This window comes from Bombina bombina, chromosome 1, assembly GCF_027579735.1.
Source record: "Bombina bombina isolate aBomBom1 chromosome 1, aBomBom1.pri, whole genome shotgun sequence".
Classification (NCBI taxonomy): domain Eukaryota; kingdom Metazoa; phylum Chordata; class Amphibia; order Anura; family Bombinatoridae; genus Bombina; species Bombina bombina.
The window spans coordinates 446,165,703-446,187,424 of record NC_069499.1 but is presented as its reverse complement, the minus strand read 5'-3'; positions in this window follow the sequence as shown (position 1 = coordinate 446,187,424).

The window sequence follows — 21,722 nt, the reverse complement described above, 5'->3', positions numbered from 1 at the left end:
GTGAAAACCTCTGGATGGAGAGCCCACTCTCCAGGATGAAAAGTCTGCCTGCTCAGAAAATCCACTTCCTAGTTGTCTACCCCTGGGATGTGGATGGTAGAGAGATGACAATCTAGAGATTCTGACAACTGAAGAATGCGAGTCACCTCCTTCATTGCTAAGGAACTCTGATTTCCTCCCTGTTGATTGATGTAGGCCACTGAGGTGATATTGTCCGACTAAAATCTGATAAACCGGAGCAAAGCTAGTTGAGGCCAAACTGTCAAAGCATTGAAGATTGCTCTTAACTCCAAAATGTTTATAGGAAGAGAAGACTCTTCCAGAGTCCACAGACCCTGTGCCTTTAAGGAACCCCAAGCTGCTCCCCAGCCTAAAAGACTGGCATCTATGGTCACAATCACCGAGGTTGGTCTCTGGAAACACATGTCACGAGACAAATGATCCTGAGACATCCACCACAAGAGAGAGTCCCTTGTTAGAGGATCCAGAACTATCTCCTGCAAAAGATTCAAATGGTTTCCGTTCCATTGTCTGAGCATGCAAGTTGCAAAGGTCTCAGATGGAACTTAGCATAAGGAATGTCGATAGAATCTACCATCAGACCAATCATCTCCATGCATCGAGCTACTGATGGATGGATCACAGCCTGGAGAGAAAGGCATGAAGCAAGAAGTTTTGATTTTCTGACATCCGTCAGAAAATTTTTCATTAACAAAGAATCTATAATTGTCCCCAGAAAACATACCCTTGTATCTTAAACAAGGGAACTTTTCCCCAGATTCCCTTTCCACCCGTGGGAACGTAGAATAGATAACAACATTTCTGTATGAGATTTTCCTAGATGAAAAGATGGCACCTGAACTAAGATGTCATCCAAATAAGGTGCCACAGCAATGCCCTGAGACCTGACTACTGCCAAAAGAGCCCCCAGAACCTTTGTATAAATTCTGTAGCAAGACTAAAAGGAAGGGCAACAAACTGGAAATGTTTTTTTAGGAAAGCAAATCTGAGATACTGGTAATGATCCCTGTGAATGGGAACATAAAGATACACAACCTTTAGAGCTATAGTCGTCATAAATTGACCCTCTTGAACCAAAGGAAGAATGGACCGGATGGTTTCCATTTTGAATGACGGAACCTTGAGAAATTGGTTTAGACACTTTAAATCCAAAATTGGGGAGGAAAGTGCCCTCCTTTTTGGCAACAACAAAAATATTTGAATAGACCCTGTTCTTCCAGAGGAACTGGAACAATCACTCCCAGGGATGATAGGTCCTTTACACAATTAAGAAAGCTTCTCTCTTTATCTGAATTGCAGATAACCTTGACAGGTGGAATCTGCCCCTGGGAGGACATGATTTGAATCCTATTCTGTAACTGTAGGATACTATGTCTATGGCCCAAGGATCCAGGAAATCTCGTATCCAAGCCTGCCGGAAAAAAAAGCCTGCCCCCTACCTGATCCATTACAGGATCGGGGGCGGCCCCTTTATGTTGATTTGGAATCAGTGGAAGGCTTCTTGGTTTGCTTCCCCCTATTCCAGGGCTGACCGGACCTCCAAGATGTCTTAGATTGATACGATTTGGAAGAGAAAGAGGAAGACTTTTGTCACTTAAAGTTACGAAAGGAATGAAAATTAGAACTCTGACAACCCTTAGGTCTATTCTTCTTATCCTGAGGTAGGAAAGAAACCTTTCCACCTGTAAAGTCAGAAATAATCTCAGACAGGACCAAATAAGGTTTTGCCCTTGTAAGGCAAAGATAACAGCTTAGACTTGGATGTAACATCTGCAGACCAAGATTTTAACCACGGAGCTCTGCGAGCTAAAACAGTAAAACCAGAAATCTAAGCATCCAATCTAAGAACTTGCATATTGGCATCACAAATAGAGGTATTAGCTAACTTGAGAGCTTTGATACTATCTTGGATCTCCTCTACAGTAGTCTCCTCTAGGATAAGATTAGATGAATCATCACACCAATAAGATGCAGCCCCTGCAACTGTAGCAATACTAGCAACAGGTTGCCACTGCAAACCCTGATGAATATACATTTTCTTTAAAAAAGTCTCTCTCAAGCTTCTTATCCATATGATCTTTGAAAGAACAACTATCTTCAATAGGAATAGTAGTTCTCTTAGCCAGAGTAGAGATAGCCCTCTTTACTTTAAGAACTGACATGAATCACGAATAGCATCAGCAACAGGAAACATCTTTTCAAAAACAGGAGATGGAGAAAAAGGAATCCCCGGCTTGTCCCATTTCTAAGTAATGATATCTGCCATACGATCTGGAAATACCTCCACAGAAGCAGGTACATCATATACCCTATTAAGTTTACTAGACCTCTTTGAATTTTCTGCAATAGATGAATCAGCTTCATCTAAAGTAGCAAGAGCCTGCTTTAAAAGTACTCTGAGGTGTTCTAATTTAAATCTGAAATTAATCTCCTCTGAATCTGTAGCATTGCACAAAACAGTATCAGAATATGACAACTCACCCTCAGAAGCCTCTGAAGACTTATCAGAAAATTGTGACAGACTGACTAACACAGTCTTAGCTGAGTCAGAACCCTTACCAACATTAATATACTTGGACTTCCTCTTATGTTTGCCAGAAACTGGAAAAGCTGATAAAGCTGCAGACACAGCATATGATATTTGTGCAGAAAAATCCATAGGTAAATAAACACCTCCAGATGGAGGCTGAGAGGAACCACAGGGCACTTCATGTGAAATAGAATGGGGCATCTGAGGAGGTAACTGAGGCACAGCCTGGACAGCATTATACTGAGAGACAACACGTGACCGCAACGTCACCGGCCCCAAGTGTGCAAAAGAAGCGCCAAATTTAATATAAAAAAGAACTGCCAAAATAAAAACACACAAAAAAGGGAAAAACAAAATAACCATGAATCATCCAGTCTTCTCAGCCTCAAAATCTAGGGCTAAAGATTAACCCCTTAAGATTCTCCTCCTATTGTAGATTATTATTATTTTTTAAAACAAAAATACACTTAGATGCCCCTGCTCAGGAAATACAGTCCAAACTCAAATTCCCATACCCAGGGAAACAAATGAGTCTCATACAAAAGATGCAGGACAGGAACAGCTTCTAAGGTGTGACTGATACACCAACATCTGTCAGGGATCTGTAGAAAAAGAAAAAAACAGAGTAACCAACTATGGTTTTCTATCTAGCATAAGGGTTAAAAATAAAGCAAGGACCACCTCGCACCCTTCTAACTGCTAAGAATCACCATTACTCCTACCCAGGAGATTGACATGGACACAGCATAGCCCCAAATCCTTGCTTGCAGGGAAAAGTACCCATTAAAGGATTAATATCTTCAAACGCCTTCTTCACCATCCTCCCATGATCAAGGCAAAGAGAATGACTGGGGGTTATGGGTAAGGGAAGTGATACTTAACAGCTTTGCTGGGGTGCTCTTTGCCACCTCCTGATGGTCAGGAGTGAATACCCCACTAGTAATTGGAATGAATCGCAGACTCTCTATGCCATAGGAAAGAAAGATGTAAATCAGGTTGAATGACCAGGGAACCACTAAGATACGTATCAGACATGCTCCAGGGTCCCAAGACCTGGTACAATACTGAGGCAGTGTGTGATTCAAGCGAGAGACCATGAGCTCTATCTCTGGCAGACTTCTCACAATCTGGTCAAAATGTTTTTGATTCAGAAACCATTCTACTGGGTGAAGAGACTGTCGGAACTGAGTTCCTCCATGATGAATGACATAGGCCACTGCTGTGACTTTGTCTGGCAGGAATTGCAGAAAATATTCCTGTTTGAGGCCAGGCCAACTCTTAAGAGCTTTGAAGATTGCACAGAGTTCCAGAATATTTATTGTTGACCCCGCCTCCTGAATAAAACAAACTCCTTGTACTCTCCAAGACCCCCAAACTGCCCCCCAAACCCAACAGGCAGGCATATGTAGAAATTACTACCTACAATGGCTGAAGAAAGGAGGCACCCAATCCAAGTAATCGTGAATCTGCCAACAAGTTAGAAACAGTCTTGTCCTGTGATCTGATAGGACCCTCAAAGTCTTGTGATTCCAATTCCATTGATGCAGCATATGCAATAGGAGGGTCCAAAGTTCAAATCTGGCAAATGGAACTGCATTTGAGGCAGCCATCATGAGAACCACAAGTGGAATGCACTGAGCAACAGAAGGGAGAGGATTCAGCTGCAGAAGGGCACCGGCCTGTCACTGAATCCATTATGAACCCCCAAAAAAACACACTGGTCTAAGGAGTTAAGGAGCTTTTTTGAAGATTTATTTTCCAACCATGATTATGAAATAACTTAAATAAAATTTGAGACACAGACAGATGAAAAGAGGGAGCCTGAACCAGAAGGTTGTCCAAGTAAGGAATTACAGAGACTCCTTGAGCTTGCACAACAGACAACAGAGCTCCCAGCAGTTTTGTAAACACTTTGGGTGATGTAGCCAGACTGAAAGGGAGGACTACAAATCAATAATGCTTGTCTAGAAAAGACATTTTAAGCAACTTGACATGAGTCCATGTCAATCTTTTAAGTCTATGGTAGACATAAATTAACACTCTCACACTAAATGATGTAAATTGTCCATTTTGAGAGCAGGACCTTTTAGGAATTAGTTCAATGCTTTAAGGTTTAAAACTGGCTGAAAATTACCCTCTTTCTTTGGTACTATAAGGAGATTTGAATAAAACCCTTGGTTTAATTCTGAAGTTAAAACTGGAGTAGACACTCCCATAAAGCCCTGATTAGGGTTTTATACACATGTAGGCCTTAAAAGAGTCTTGAGTTACTCAAGACTGAACTAATCTTCCCTGAGGAGACCTTGAATGAAAGTTTATTCATTAATACCCTGAACAGATCTCTCCCAGGCCTCCCGAAAGAGACTCAATCTGCCCCCCACCACAGTCTTGGAGACTGGGGTAGACTTCTTGAACTGTTTGCTCTTGGACCAAGAAAGGCTGGAATTTCAGGAATATTTGGAGTAGCCAGAATTTTGGGCAGAGAAGGAAGCTTTCTAAACCTTAGATTGCCAAAAGAAACAAAACCGCCCTACAGATCTAAGCTTATCCTTAGATTTGTTTAACTTGAAGCAGAAAAGCTCCCTTAACCCTAGTGATTGTGGCAATACTAGCATTCAGTTCAGAGCCAAAAAGAGATTTACCCTGAAAGAGGAGAAAAAGCAATTTGCGTTTAAATACAAAATCAACTGACCAAGACTTAAGCCACAAAGCTCATCTAGCTAAAACAGCTAATGCAGGACTCTTAGCATTAATGCAAATAATTTCCACATTTCACATACAGAGGGCTCTGGATTCACAAGAAGCAGCTCACTGTAGACCAGGGGATTGGTGGGCACATTTCCCCTGGGATGTCTGACATTTCTGTGATATTTTTCACTGAGAAAAACATAATTTATGCTTACCTGATAAATTTATTTCTCTTGTAGTGTATCCAGTCCATGGATCATCCATTACTTGTGGGATATTCTCCTTCCCAACAGGAAGTTGCAAGAGGATCACCCACAGCAGAGCTGCTATATAGCTCCTCCCCTCACTGCCATATCCAGTCATTCGACCGAAACAAGACGAGAAAGGAGAAACCATAGGGTGCAGTGGTGACTGTAGTTTAATTAAAATTTAGACCTGCCTTAAAAGGACAGGGCGGGCCGTGGACTGGATACACTACAAGAGAAATAAATTTATCAGGTAAGCATAAATTATGTTTTCTCTTGTTAAGTGTATCCAGTCCACGGATCATCCATTACTTGTGGGATACCAATACCAAAGCTAAAGTACACGGATGATGGGAGGGACAAGGCAGGAACTTAAACGGAAGGAACCACTGCCTGTAGAACCTTTCTCCCAAAAACAGCCTCCGAAGAAGCAAAAGTGTCAAATTTGTAAAATTTTGAAAAGGTGTGAAGCGAAGACCAAGTCGCAGCCTTGCAAATCTGTTCAACAGAGGCCTCATTTTAAAGGCCCAGGTAGAAGCCACAGCTCTAGTAGAATGAGCTGTAATCCTTTCAGGGGGCTGCTGTCAAGCAGTCTCATAGGCTAAGCGTATTATGCTCCGAAGCCAAAAGGAGAGAGAGGTTGACGAAGCTTTTTGACCTCTCCTCTGTCCAGAGTAAACGACAAACAGGGCAGATGTTTGACGAAAATCTTTAGTAGCCTGTAAGTAAAACTTCAAGGCACGGACTACGTCCAGATTATGCAAAAGACGTTCCTTCTTTGAAGAAGGATTAGGACACAATGATGGAACAACAATCTCTTGATTGATATTCCTGTTAGAAACCACCTTAGGCAAAAACCCAGGTTTGGTATGCAGAACTACCTTGTCTAAATGAAAAATCAGATAAGGAGAATCACAATGTAAGGCAGATAACTCAGAGACTCTTCGAGCCGAGGAAATAGCCATCAAAAACAGAACTTTCCAAGATAAAAGTTTAATATCAATGGAATGAAGGGGTTCAAACGGAACTCCCTGAAGAACTTTAAGAACCAAGTTTAAGCTCCACAGGGGAGCAACAATTGTAAACACAGGCTTAATCCTAACCAAAGCTTGCCAAAATGCCTGGACGTCTGGAACTTCTGCCAGACGCTTGTGCAAAAGAATAGACAGAGCAGAGATCTGTCCTTTTAAAGAACTAGCTGATAAGCCTTTGTCCAAACCCTCTTGGAGAAAGGACAATATCCTAGGAATCCTAACCTTACTCCATGAGTAACTCTTGGATTCACACCAATAAAGATATTTACGCCATATCTTATGGTAGATTTTCCTGGTGACAGGCTTCCGAGCCTGTATTAAGGTATCAATGACTGACTCGGAGAAGCCATGCCTTGATAGAATCAAGCGTTCAATCTCCATGCAGTCAGTCTCAGAGAAATTAGATTTGGATGATTGAAAGGACCTTGTATTAGAAGGTCCTGCCTCAGAGGCAGAGTCCATGGTGGAAGATATGACATGTCCACTAGGTCTGCATACCAGGTCCTGCGTGGCCACGCAGGCGCTATCAGAATCACCGATGCTCTCTCCTGTTTGATTTTGGCAATCAGTCGAGGGAGCAGAGGAAACGGTGGAAACACATAGGCCAGGTTGAAGAACCAAGGAGCTGCTAGAGCATCTATCAGCGTTGCTCCCGGGTCCCTGGACCTGGATCCGTAACAAGGAAGCTTGGCGTTCTGGCGAGACGCCATGAGATCCAGTTCTGGTTTGCCCCAACGATGGACCAGTTGAGCAAACACCTCCGGATGGAGTTCCCACTCCCCCGGATGAAAAATCTAACGACTTAGAAAATCCGCCTCCCAGTTCTCTAAGCCTGGGATGTGGATCGCTGACAGGTGGCAAGAGTGAGACTCTGCCCAGCGAATTATCTTTGAGACTTCTAACATCACTAGGGAACTCCTGGTTCCCCCTTGATGGTTGATGTAAGCCACAGTCGTGATGTTGTCCGACTGAAATCTGATGAACCTCAGTGTTGCTAACTGAGGCCAAGCTAGAAGAGCATTGAATATTGCTCTTAACTCCAGAATATTTATTGGGAGGAGTTTCTCCTCCTGAGTCCACAATCCCTGAGCCTTCAGGGAGTTCCAGACTGCGCCCCAACCTAGAAGGCTGGCATCTGTTGTTACAATCGTCCAATCTGGCCTGCGAAAGGTCATACCCTTGGACAGATGGACCCGAGAAAGCCACCAGAGAAGAGAATCTCTGGTCTCTTGATCCAGATTTAGTAGAGGGGACAAATCTGAGTAATCCTCATTCCACTGAGTTAGCATGCATAATTGCAGCGGTCTGAGATGCAGGCGTGCAAATGGCACTATGTCCATTGCCGCTACCATTAAGTCGATTACTTCCATGCACTGAGCCACTGACAGGCATGGAATGGAATGAAGGACACGGCAAGCATTTAGAAGTTTTGATAACCTGGACTCCGTCAGGTAAATTTTCATCTCTACAGAATCTATAAGAGTTCCTAGGAAGGAGACTCTTGTGAGTGGTGATAGAGAACTCTTTTCCACGTTCACTTTCCACCCATGCGACCTCAGAAATGCCAGAACTATCTCTGTATGAGACTTGGCAATTTGAAAGCTTGACGCCTGAATCAGGATGTCGTCTAGATACGGAGCCACCACTATGCCTCGCGGTCTTAGAACCGCCAGAAGTGAGCCCAGAACCTTTGTAAAAATTCTCGGGGCAGTGGCCAACCCGAAGGGAAGAGCTACAAATTGGTAATGCCTGTCTAGAAAGGCAAACCTTAGGAACCGATGATGATCTTTGTGAATCGGTATGTGAAGGTAGGCATCCTTTAAATCCACTGTGGTCATGTACTGACCCTCTTGGATCATGGGTAGGATGGTCCGAATAGTTTCCATTTTGAATGATGGAACTCTGAGGAATTTGTTTAAGATCTTTAGATCCAAAATTGGTCTGAAGGTTCCCTCTTTCTTGGGAACCACAAACAGATTTGAATAAAATCCCTGTCCTTGTTCCGTCCGCGGAACTGGATGGATCACTCCCATTACTAGGAGGTCTTGCACACAGCTTAGGAATGCCTCTTTCTTTATCTGGTTTGCTGATAACCTTGAAAGATGAAATATCCCTTGTGGAGGAGAAGCTTTGAAGTCCAGAAGATATCCCTGAGATATGATCTCCAACGCCCAGGGATCCTGAACATCTCTTGCCCACGCCTGGGCGAAGAGAGAAAGTCTGCCCCCCACTAGATCCGTTTCCGGATAGGGGGCAGTTCCTTCATGCTGTCTTGGGGGCAGCAGCAGGCTTTCTGGCCTGCTTGCCCTTGTTCCAGGACTGGTTAGGTTTCCAGGCCTGTCTGGAATGAGCAACAGTTCCCTCTTGTTTTGAAGCGGAGGAAGTTGATGCTGCTCCTGCCTTGAAATTTCGAAAGGCACGAAAATTAGACTGTTTGGCCTTTGATTTGGCCCTGTCCTGAGGAAGGGTATGACCCTTGCCTCCAGTAATGTCAGCAATAATTTCCTTCAAGCCAGGCCCGAATAAGGTCTGCCCCTTGAAAGGAATGTTGAGTAATTTAGACTTTGAAGTCACGTCAGCTGACCAGGATTTAAGCCATAGCGCCCTACGCGCCTGGATGGCGAATCCGTTAGTTTAGTCAAATGAACAATGGCATCAGAAACAAATGAGTTAGCTAGCTTAAGCGTTCTAAGCTTGTCAATAATTTCATTCAATGGAGCTGTCTGGATGGCCTCTTCCAAGGCCTCAAACCAGAATGCCGCCGCAGCAGTGACAGATGCAATGCATGCAAGGGGCTGTAAAATAAAACCTTGTTGAATAAACATTTTCTTAAGGTAACCCTCCAATTTTTTATCCATTGGATCTGAAAAAGCACAACTGTCCTCAACCGGGATAGTGGTATGCTTTGCTAAAGTAGAAACTGCTCCCTCCACCTTAGGGACCATAAGTCCCGTGTAATGGCGTCTATTGGAAACATTTTTCTAAATATAGGAGGTGGGGAAAAGGGCACACTGGGTCTATCCCACTCCTTGCTAATAATTTCTGTAAGCCTTTTAGGTATAGGAAAAACGTCAGTACACACTGGCACTGCATAGTATCTATCCAGCCTACACAATTTCTCTGGAATTGCAACTGTGTTACAGTCATTCAGAGCAGCTAATACCTCCCCAAGCAATACACGGAGGTTCTCAAGCTTAAATTTAAAATTAGAAATCTCTGAATCAGGTTTCCCCGAGTCAGAGATGTCACCCACAGACTGAAGCTCTCCGTCCTCATGTTCTGCATACTGTGACGCAGTATCAAACATGGCTCTAACAGCATTTGCGCGCTCTGTATCTCTCCTAACCCCAGAGCTATCGCGCTTGCCTCTTAATTCAGGCAATCTAGATAATACCTCTGACAGGGTATTATTCATGATTGCAGCCATGTCCTGCAAGGTAATCGCTATGGGCGTCCCTGATGTAATTGGCGCCATATTAGCGTGTGTCCCCTGAGCGGGAGGCGAAGGGTCTGACACGTGGGGAGAGTTAGTCGGCATAACTTCCCCCTCGACAGAACCCTCTGGTGATAATTCTTTTATAGATAAAGACTGATCTTTACTGTTTAAGGTGAAATCAATACATTTAGTACACATTCTCCTATGGGGCTCCACCATGGCTTTCAAACATAATGAACAAGTAGGTTCCTCTGTGTCAGATATGTTTAAACAGACTAGCAATGAGACTAGCAAGCTTGGAAAACACTTTAAAGAAGTTTACAAGCAAAATAAAAAACGTTACTACGCCTTTAAGAAACACAAATTTTCCCAAATTTTGAAATAACAGTGAAAAAATGCAGTTACACTAACGAAATTTTTACAGTGTATGTAATAAGTTAGCAGAGCATTGCACCCACTTGCAAATGGATGATTAACCCCTTAATACCAAAAACGGAATAACAAATGACAAAAACGTTTTTTAAACAGTCACAACAACTGCCACAGCTCTACTGTGGCTTTTTACCTCCCTCAATACGACTTTTGAAGCCTTTTGAGCCCTTCAGAGAAGTCCTGGATCATGCAGGAAGAAGCTGGATGTCTGTGTCTGTAATTTTTGATGTGCAAAAAATTCTAAAATAGGCCCCTCCCACTCATATTACAACAGTGGGAAGCCTCAGGGAACTGTTTCTAGGCAAAATTCATGCCAGCCATGTGGAAAAAACTAGGCCCCAATAAGTTTTATCACCAAACATATGTAAAAAACTATTAAACATGCCAGCAAACGTTTTAAAATACACTTTTATAAGAGTATGTATCTCTATTAATAAGCCTGATACCAGTCGCTATCACTGCATTTAAGGCTTTACTTACATTACTTCGGTATCAGCAGCATTTTCTAGCAAATTCCATCCCTAGAAAAATATTTTAACTGCACATACCTTATTACAGGAAAACCTGCACGCTATTCCCCCTCTGAAGTTACCTCACTCCTCGGAATATGTGAGAACAGCAAAGGATCTTAGTTACTTCTGCTAAGATCATAGAAAACACAGGCAGATTCTTCTTCTAAATACTGCCTGAGATAAACAGTACACTCCGGTACCATTTCAAAATAACAAACTTTTGATTGAAGAAATAAACTAAATATAAAACACCACAGTACTCTTACGACCTCCATCTTAGTTGAGAGTTGCAAGAGAATGACTGGGTATGGCAGTGAGGGGAGGAGCTATATAGCAGCTCTGCTGTGGGTGATCCTCTTGCAACTTCCTGTTGGGAATGAGAATATCCCACAAGTAATGGATGATCCGTGGACTGGATACACTTAACAAGAGAAATAACTTTTACTGCCTGGCTAATAACTCCTTCTCTACCCCTCAAGCTGACAGGTTACTGCTGGTGGTCCACGAGAAGATGTTGGTGGTCCTTGACACCATCAAGCAGGAATTAATCTCCTCTGATAGTGTAACCCCTGTCGTGCCCCAACTCCCTACAGTGCCTGGCTGGACGTCAGTGAAGGAGGAGTTAAATTACAATCTCCCTATGCACGTTGCGTAGTACAGTATTTTTAACTCCTCTCGCCAGGCGCGCTGTTTAGAGGTAGATGCTTCCATTCTAAAGGCAGCAGAGGTTGGTATAGTCTTGGCTTGAAATAGTGGCATTAAAGTATATATAAAAAAGAAAATCTTTAAAAAAAAAATCTCTCTTATATTTCATTTATTTTCTTCCCTTTACCTGTCTTTGTAGTAGTTTTTCCTAATTCCTTCAGATGGACTTACATCACTGTTTGTCTTCCTCCCCTCCATCTTCTTTTTTTTTAATTAAATATTAATTATTTTTCATTCTAATAATTTTATTCCACCTGAATTCCAGTAATTGCCATTCAGCAGATCAGCCATATCCCACTAGTACTATAGTAATTGCCAGAAATATCAGTTGTGGTTAGCTCACATCCATATTGAGAGCTTTCTGATATAAACTTAATTTATTATTTCGATGTGTGTCCATGATCGTAAGTAGTTTTGAATAATTCCTTACTGGGGAGATAACTTGTAAGTCTTGTGGGCCTTTTAAACATTATTCTTTTTTTCCCACTTTCTGCCTCTCTGTTTCCAGCTCAAAAGTTGGCACTCACCCTTCATATGTCATTTGGAAGTATTCACTCAGTTCTGTCATTCAATTAGTTAATTCCAAAAAATAATTCTTAAAAATGTGTAAATATATGCATAATGTAAACTTAGCTATAGTTATGGTTATGGTACAGTATGTGTGTGTATGTATATATATATATATATATATATATATATATATATATATATATATACAAAGAGAGAAGCGCTCTACCAGGAACGAACAACAGCTCAGTGGCTTGTTCTATGGCGATTTACCACCCGGAAGCAGCCTCTTTTAGACCAGTGTGCTTTTCACAGAAGAAAACTTTCCTGAAGTATATCAGTCTGATCCCGCCAAGTAAGGTCAGTCCAGCCCCGAAATACCAGGCAGATCTCCTCTGAACAAGGAACATGACAACCCCAGACGATCGTTTCGGCCTCCTATGGGCCTCGTCAGTGAGGTGCAGCCACATTCCTCTAAGCACACTGGGCAAGGAGTCCACGTCTGGTTTCCCCCATCACCCATAGGGAGACTTCCCCAGGGTCATAATAATTTGCATACAAAGAGAGAAGCGCTCTACCAGGAACGAACAACAGCTCAGTGGCTTGTTCTATGGCGATTTACCACCCGGAAGCAGCCTCTTTTAGACCAGTGTGCTTTTCACAGAAGAAAACTTTCCTGAAGTATATCAGTCTGATCCCGCCAAGTAAGGTCAGTCCAGCCCCGAAATACCAGGCAGTTCTCCTCTGAACAAGGAACATGACAACCCCAGACGATCGTTTCGGCCTCCTATGGGCCTCGTCAGTGAGGTGCAGCCACATTCCTCTAAGCACACTGGGCAAGGAGTCCACGTCTGGTTTCCCCCATCACCCATAGGGAGACTTCCCCAGGGTCATAATAATTTGCATACAAAGAGAGAAGCGCTCTACCAGGAACGAACAACAGCTCAGTGGCTTGTTCTATGGCGATTTACCACCCGGAAGCAGCCTCTTTTAGACCAGTGTGCTTTTCACAGAAGAAAACTTTCCTGAAGTATATCAGTCTGATCCCGCCAAGTAAGGTCAGTCCAGCCCCGAAATACCAGGCAGTTCTCCTCTGAACAAGGAACATGACAACCCCAGACGATCGTTTCGGCCTCCTATGGGCCTCGTCAGTGAGGTGCAGCCACATTCCTCTAAGCACACTGGGCAAGGAGTCCACGTCTGGTTTCACCCATCACCCATAGGGAGACTTCCCCAGGGTCATAATAATTTGCATACAAAGAGAGAAGCGCTCTACCAGGAACGAACAACAGCTCAGTGGCTTGTTCTATGGCGATTTACCACCCGGAAGCAGCCTCTTTTAGACCAGTGTGCTTTTCACAGAAGAAAACTTTCCTGAAGTATATCAGTCTGATCCCGCCAAGTAAGGTCAGTCCAGCCCCGAAATACCAGGCGGTTCTCCTCTGAACAAGGAACATGACAACCCCAGACGATCGTTTCGGCCTCCTATGGGCCTCGTCAGTGAGGTGCAGCCACATTCCTCTAAGCACACTGGGCAAGGAGTCCACGTCTGGTTTCCCCCATCACCCATAGGGAGACTTCCCCAGGGTCATAATAATTTGCATACAAAGAGAGAAGCGCTCTACCAGGAACGAACAACAGCTCAGTGGCTTGTTCTATGGCGATTTACCACCCGGAAGCAGCCTCTTTTAGACCAGTGTGCTTTTCACAGAAGAAAACTTTCCTGAAGTATATCAGTCTGATCCCGCCAAGTAAGGTCAGTCCAGCCCCGAAATACCAGGCAGTTCTCCTCTGAACAAGGAACATGACAACCCCAGACGATCGTTTCGGCCTCCTATGGGCCTCGTCAGTGAGGTGCAGCCACATTCCTCTAAGCACACTGGGCAAGGAGTCCACGTCTGGTTTCCCCCATCACCCATAGGGAGACTTCCCCAGGGTCATAATAATTTGCATACAAAGAGAGAAGCGCTCTACCAGGAACGAACAACAGCTCAGTGGCTTGTTCTATGGCGATTTACCACCCGGAAGCAGCCTCTTTTAGACAAGTGTGCTTTTCACAGAATAAAACTTTCCTGAAGTATATCAGTCTGATCCCGCCAAGTAAGGTCAGTCCAGCCCCGAAATACCAGGCAGTTCTCCTCTGAACAAGGAACATGACAACCCCAGACGATCGTTTCGGCCTCCTATGGGCCTCGTCAGTGAGGTGCAGCCACATTCCTCTAAGCACACTGGGCAAGGAGTCCACGTCTGGTTTCCCCCATCACCCATAGGGAGACTTCCCCAGGGTCATAATAATTTGCATACAAAGAGAGAAGCGCTCTACCAGGAACGAACAACAGCTCAGTGGCTTGTTCTATGGCGATTTACCACCCGGAAGCAGCCTCTTTTAGACCAGTGTGCTTTTCACAGAAGAAAACTTTCCTGAAGTATATCAGTCTGATCCCGCCAAGTAAGGTCAGTCCAGCCCCGAAATACCAGGCAGTTCTCCTCTGAACAAGGAACATGACAACCCCAGACGATCGTTTCGGCCTCCTATGGGCCTCGTCAGTGAGGTGCAGCCACATTCCTCTAAGCACACTGGGCAAGGAGTCCACGTCTGGTTTCCCCCATCACCCATAGGGAGACTTCCCCAGGGTCATAATAATTTGCATACAAAGAGAGAAGCGCTCTACCAGAAACGAACAACAGCTCAGTGGCTTGTTCTATGGCGATTTACCACCCGGAAGCAGCCTCTTTTAGACCAGTGTGCTTTTCACAGAAGAAAACTTTCCTGAAGTATATCAGTCTGATCCCGCCAAGTAAGGTCAGTCCAGCCCCGAAATACCAGGCAGTTCTCCTCTGAACAAGGAACATGACAACCCCAGACGATCGTTTCGGCCTCCTATGGGCCTCGTCAGTGAGGTGCAGCCACATTCCTCTAAGCACACTGGGCAAGGAGTCCACGTCTGGTTTCCCCCATCACCCATAGGGAGACTTCCCCAGGGTCATAATAATTTGCATACAAAGAGAGAAGCGCTCTACCAGGAACGAACAACAGCTCAGTGGCTTGTTCTATGGCGATTTACCACCCGGAAGCAGCCTCTTTTAGACCAGTGTGCTTTTCACAGAATAAAACTTTCCTGAAGTATATCAGTCTGATCCCGCCAAGTAAGGTCAGTCCAGCCCCGAAATACCAGGCAGTTCTCCTCTGAACAAGGAACATGACAACCCCAGACGATCGTTTCGGCCTCCTATGGGCCTCGTCAGTGAGGTGCAGCCACATTCCTCTAAGCACACTGGGCAAGGAGTCCACGTCTGGTTTCCCCCATCACCCATAGGGAGACTTCCCCAGGGTCATAATAATTTGCATACAAAGAGAGAAGCGCTCTACCAGGAACGAACAACAGCTCAGTGGCTTGTTCTATGGCGATTTACCACCCGGAAGCAGCCTCTTTTAGACCAGTGTGCTTTTCACAGAATAAAACTTTCCTGAAGTATATCAGTCTGATCCCGCCAAGTAAGGTCAGTCCAGCCCCGAAATACCAGGCAGTTCTCCTCTGAACAAGGAACATGACAACCCCAGACGATCGTTTCGGCCTCCTATGGGCCTCGTCAGTGAGGTGCAGCCACATTCCTCTAAGCACACTGGGCAAGGAGTCCACGTCTGGTTTCCCCCATCACCCATAGGGAGACTTCCCCAGGGTCATAATAATTTGCATACAAAGAGAGAAGCGCTCTACCAGGAACGAACAACAGCTCAGTGGCTTGTTCTATGGCGATTTACCACCCGGAAGCAGCCTCTTTTAGACCAGTGTGCTTTTCACAGAAGAAAACTTTCCTGAAGTATATCAGTCTGATCCCGCCAAGTAAGGTCAGTCCAGCCCCGAAATAAGGGGAAACCAGACGTGGACTCCTTGCTCAGTGTGCTTAGAGGAATACTGCTACACCTCACTGACGAGGCCCAATGAAGGCCGAAACGATCGTCTGGGGTTGCTTTGTTCCTTGTTCGGAGGGGAATTGCCTGGTATTTCGGTGCTGGACTGACCGTAATAGGCGGGATCAGACTGATATACTACAGGAAAGTTCTACTCTGTGAAAAGCATTGCTGGGCTAAAAGAAGTTGCACCCAGGTGGTAAATCGCCATAGAACAGGCTAACAATAGTATTGAGCTCGTTGTTCGTTCCTGTGAGTGCATTTCTCTCTGTGTGTATTTAGTCTCCCTATGGGAAAAAGGGGAAACCAGACGTGGACTCCTTGCTCAGTGTGCTTAGAGGAATACTGCTACACCTCACTGACGAGGCCCAATGAAGGCCGAAACGATCGTCTGGGGTTGCTTTGTTCCTTGTTCGGAGGGGAATTGCCTGGTATTTCGGTGCTGGACTGACCGTAATAGGCGGGATCAGACTGATATACTACAGGAAAGTTCTACTCTGTGAAAAGCATTGCTGGGCTAAAAGAAGTTGCACCCAGGTGGTAAATCGCCATAGAACAGGCTAACAATAGTATTGAGCTCGTTGTTCGTTCCTGTGAGTGCATTTCTCTCTGTGTGTATTTAGTCTCCCTATGGGAAAAAGGGGAAACCAGACGTGGACTCCTTGCTCAGTGTGCTTAGAGGAATACTGCTACACCTCACTGACGAGGCCCAATGAAGGCCGAAACGATCGTCTGGGGTTGCTTTGTTCCTTGTTCGGAGGGGAATTGCCTGGTATTTCGGTGCTGGACTGACCGTAATAGGCGGGATCAGACTGATATACTACAGGAAAGCTCTACTCTGTGAAAAGCATTGCTGGGCTAAAAGAAGTTGCACCCAGGTGGTAAATCGCCATAGAACAGGCTAACAATAGTATTGAGCTCGTTGTTCGTTCCTGTGAGTGCATTTCTCTCTGTGTGTATTTAGTCTCCCTATGGGAAAAAGGGGAAACCAGACGTGGACTCCTTGCTCAGTGTGCTTAGAGGAATACTGCTACACCTCACTGACGAGGCCCAATGAAGGCCGAAACGATCGTCTGGGGTTGCTTTGTTCCTTGTTCGGAGGGGAATTGCCTGGTATTTCGGTGCTGGACTGACCGTAATAGGCGGGATCAGACTGATATACTACAGGAAAGTTCTACTCTGTGAAAAGCATTGCTGGGCTAAAAGAAGTTGCACCCAGGTGGTAAATCGCCATAGAACAGGCTAACAATAGTATTGAGCTCGTTGTTCGTTCCTGTGAGTGCATTTCTCTCTGTGTGTATTTAGTCTCCCTATGGGAAAAAGGGGAAACCAGACGTGGACTCCTTGCTCAGTGTGCTTAGAGGAATACTGCTACACCTCACTGACGAGGCCCAATGAAGGCCGAAACGATCGTCTGGGGTTGCTTTGTTCCTTGTTCGGAGGGGAATTGCCTGGTATTTCGGTGCTGGACTGACCGTAATAGGCGGGATCAGACTGATATACTACAGGAAAGTTCTACTCTGTGAAAAGCATTGCTGGGCTAAAAGAAGTTGCACCCAGGTGGTAAATCGCCATAGAACAGGCTAACAATAGTATTGAGCTTGTTGTTCGTTCCTGTGAGTGCATTTCTCTCTGTGTGTATTTAGTCTCCCTATGGGAAAAAGGGGAAACCAGACGTGGACTCCTTGCTCAGTGTGCTTAGAGGAATACTGCTACACCTCACTGACGAGGCCCAATGAAGGCCGAAACGATCGTCTGGGGTTGCTTTGTTCCTTGTTCGGAGGGGAATTGCCTGGTATTTCGGTGCTGGACTGACCGTAATAGGCGGGATCAGACTGATATACTACAGGAAAGTTCTACTCTGTGAAAAGCATTGCTGGGCTAAAAGAAGTTGCACCCAGGTGGTAAATCGCCATAGAACAGGCTAACAATAGTATTGAGCTCGTTGTTCGTTCCTGTGAGTGCATTTCTCTCTGTGTGTATTTAGTCTCCCTATGGGAAAAAGGGGAAACCAGACGTGGACTCCTTGCTCAGTGTGCTTAGAGGAATACTGCTACACCTCACTGACGAGGCCCAATGAAGGCCGAAACGATCGTCTGGGGTTGCTTTGTTCCTTGTTCGGAGGGGAATTGCCTGGTATTTCGGTGCTGGACTGACCGTAATAGGCGGGATCAGACTGATATACTACAGGAAAGTTCTACTCTGTGAAAAGCATTGCTGGGCTAAAAGAAGTTGCACCCAGGTGGTAAATCGCCATAGAACAGGCTAACAATAGTATTGAGCTCGTTGTTCGTTCCTGTGAGTGCATTTCTCTCTGTGTGTATATATATATATATATATATATATACAGGGAGTGCAGAATTATTAGGCAAATGAGTATTTTGACCACATCATCCTCTTTATGCATGTTGTCTTACTCCAAGCTGTATAGGCTCGAAAGCCTACTACCAATTAAGCATATTAGGTGATGTGCATCTCTGTAATAAGAAAGGGTGTGGTCTAATGACATCAACACCCTATATCAGGTGTGCATAATTATTAGGCAACTTCCTTTCCTTTGGCAAAATGGGTCAAAAGAAGGACTTGACAGGCTCAGAAAAGTCAAAAATAGTGAGATATCTTGCAGACGGATGCAGCACTCTTAAAATTGCAAAGCTTCTGAAGCGTGATCATCGAACAATCAAGCGTTACATTCAAAATAGTCAACAGGGTCGCAAGAAGCGTGTGGAAAAACCAAGGTGCAAAATAACTGCCCATGAACTGAGAAAAGTCAAGCGTGCAGCTGCCAAGATGCCACTTGCCACCAGTTTGGCCATATTTCAGAGCTGCAACATCACTGGAGTGCCCAAAAGCACAAGGTGTGCAATACTCAGAGACATGGCCAAGGTAAGAAAGGCTGAAAGACGACCACCACTGAACAAGACACACAAGCTGAAATGTCAAGACTGGGCCAAGAAATATCTCAAGACTGATTTTTCTAAGGTTTTATGGACTGATGAAATGAGAGTGAGTCTTGATGGGCCAGATGGATGGGCCCGTGGCTGGATTGGTAAAGGGCAGAGAGCTCCAGTCCGACTCAGACGCCAGCAAGGTGGAGGTGGAGTACTGGTTTGGGCTGGTATCATCAAAGATGAGCTTGTGGGGCCTTTTCGGGTTGAGGATGGAGTCAAGCTCAACTCCCAGTCCTACTGCCAGTTTCTGGAAGACACCTTCTTCAAGCAGTGGTACAGGAAGAAGTCTGCATCCTTCAAGAAAAACATGATTTTCATGCAGGACAATGCTCCATCACACGCGTCCAAGTACTCCACAGCGTGGCTGGCAAGAAAGGGTATAAAAGAAGAAAATCTAATGACATGGCCTCCTTGTTCACCTGATCTGAACCCCATTAAGAACCTGTGGTCCATCATCAAATGTGAGATTTACAAGGAGGGAAAACAGTACACCTCTCTGAACAGTGTCTGGGAGGCTGTGGTTGCTGCTGCACGCAATGTTGATGGTGAACAGATCAAAACACTGACAGAATCCATGGATGGCAGGCTTTTGAGTGTCCTTGCAAAGAAAGGTGGCTATATTGGTCACTGATTTGTTTTTGTTTTGTTTTTGAATGTCAGAAATGTATATTTGTGAATGTTGAGCTGTTATATTGGTTTCACTGGTAAAAATAAATAATTGAAATGGGTATATATTTGTTTTTTGTTAAGTTGCCTAATAATTATGCACAGTAATAGTCACCTGCACACACAGATATCCCCCTAAAATAGCTATAACTAAAAACAAACTAAAAACTACTTCCAAAAATATTCAGCTTTGATATTAATGAGTTTTTTGGGTTCATTGAGAACATGGTTGTTGTTCAATAATAAAATTAATCCTCAAAAATACAACTTGCCTAATAATTCTGCACTCCCTGTATATACAAAATACAACTTGCCTAATAATTCTGTACTCCCTGTATATACAGGGAGTGCAGAATTATTAGGCAAGTTGTATTTTTGAGGATTAATTTTATTATTGAACAACAACCATGTTGTCAATCTTCGTCTTTCAGCCTTTCTTACCTTGGCCATGTCTCTGAGTATTGCACACCTTGTGCTTTTGGGCACTCCAGTGATGTTGCAGCTCTGAAATATGGCCAAACTGGTGGCAAGTGGCATCTTGGCAGCTGCACGCTTGACTTTTCTCAGTTCATGGGCAGTTATTTTGCGCCTTGGTTTTTCCACACGCTTCTTGCGACCCTGTTGACTATTTTGAATGAAACGCTTGATTGTTCGATGATCACGCTTCAGAAGCTTTGCAATTTTAAGAGTGCTGCATCCCTCTGCAAGATATCTCACTATTTTTGACTTTTCTGAGCCTGTCAAGTCCTTCTTTTGACCCATTTTGCCAAAGGAAAGGAAGTTGCCTAATAATTATGCACACCTGATATAGGGTGTTGATGTCATTAGACCACACCACTTCTCATTACAGAAATGCACATCACCTAATATGCTTAATTGGTAGTAGGCTTTCGAGCCTATACAGCTTGGAGTAAGACAACATGCATAAAGACGATGATGTGGTCAAAATACTAATTTGCCTAATAATTCTGCACTCCCTGTATACCACACACACACACATTATAGAGGTTTGTACCTTTTTAAAAAAATTCATGTTAGTGATCCATGGGATTAAAAATTGTGAATTTAGTGGTCCCTGAGGTCTGAAAGGTTGGCGACCCCTGAGTTAGTGGACCCCTCTCAACATAACATTGATTATTTTCGCACTTCACCTCACCAGGGAGGCTAAAGAAAATCAATGAGGATCCTGGGAAGAGGGAGGGAATTAAATTTTGGTGTGTTGTGGTATATTGTACCTCCTCCTGGTGGTCAGGAGGGGAATTCCCACATTTGGTGACTTGTTGACTCTCACCATCTGATAGAAAAAATAAGGACCAAAGGATTATTGAAGATGCTGAATTGATTAAATTGATGTAAATATGTGACATTAAGAAACTCCAGAATAATATCAAATCTCCATAAAGATAAATTACACTTATAAAGTAAAATCATGGGTAAAAGTAATGGCTATTCTATCAATGGTTCTTGCATTATGGTATGAGCTTTCCTGTTTTTCTCATTACAGCAAACATGAACAACAGTGTTATTGATCTACCTTACAGTTACAGAGGATTTATTAAATGGATTTGGATTTTTTTATAAGCTAAATGAAACTACTTCTCACAGAAAAAATGAGCCACAAGATCACAACTTGAAATTGCAGAATTCATAAAGATTTGTACCTGCACAGCATGTCACTGCTGCAAATTGTGAGTCATTTGAAGATACAATAAATGGATCAGCATCTATCTTGTAACTGTTCACTTCTTGACGCATTGAACAACCTTCATTGTGAAGGATAATAAGGTCTAGGGATCTGCACTTTTTTGGAATTTGGCATTCGTTATAAAAAACAAATGTTGAATATGGTCACAGGCAATATCTGGATTTCTGAAAAAGTCCTACTAATGTCACAAGACATCTTCAAAATATTATAGAACAAACAAATTAAAAAATAAAAGCAAATTATGTCACAGAGTTACAAAGGACGTTTGACTTCAAATGGTCTAACAACTGGGTAACACACCTTGGTGTAAAGATCTCCAACAACCTGAAGCAAATGGTTAAGGATAATTATCTCCCCCTCCTGGCAGACCTTCGCGC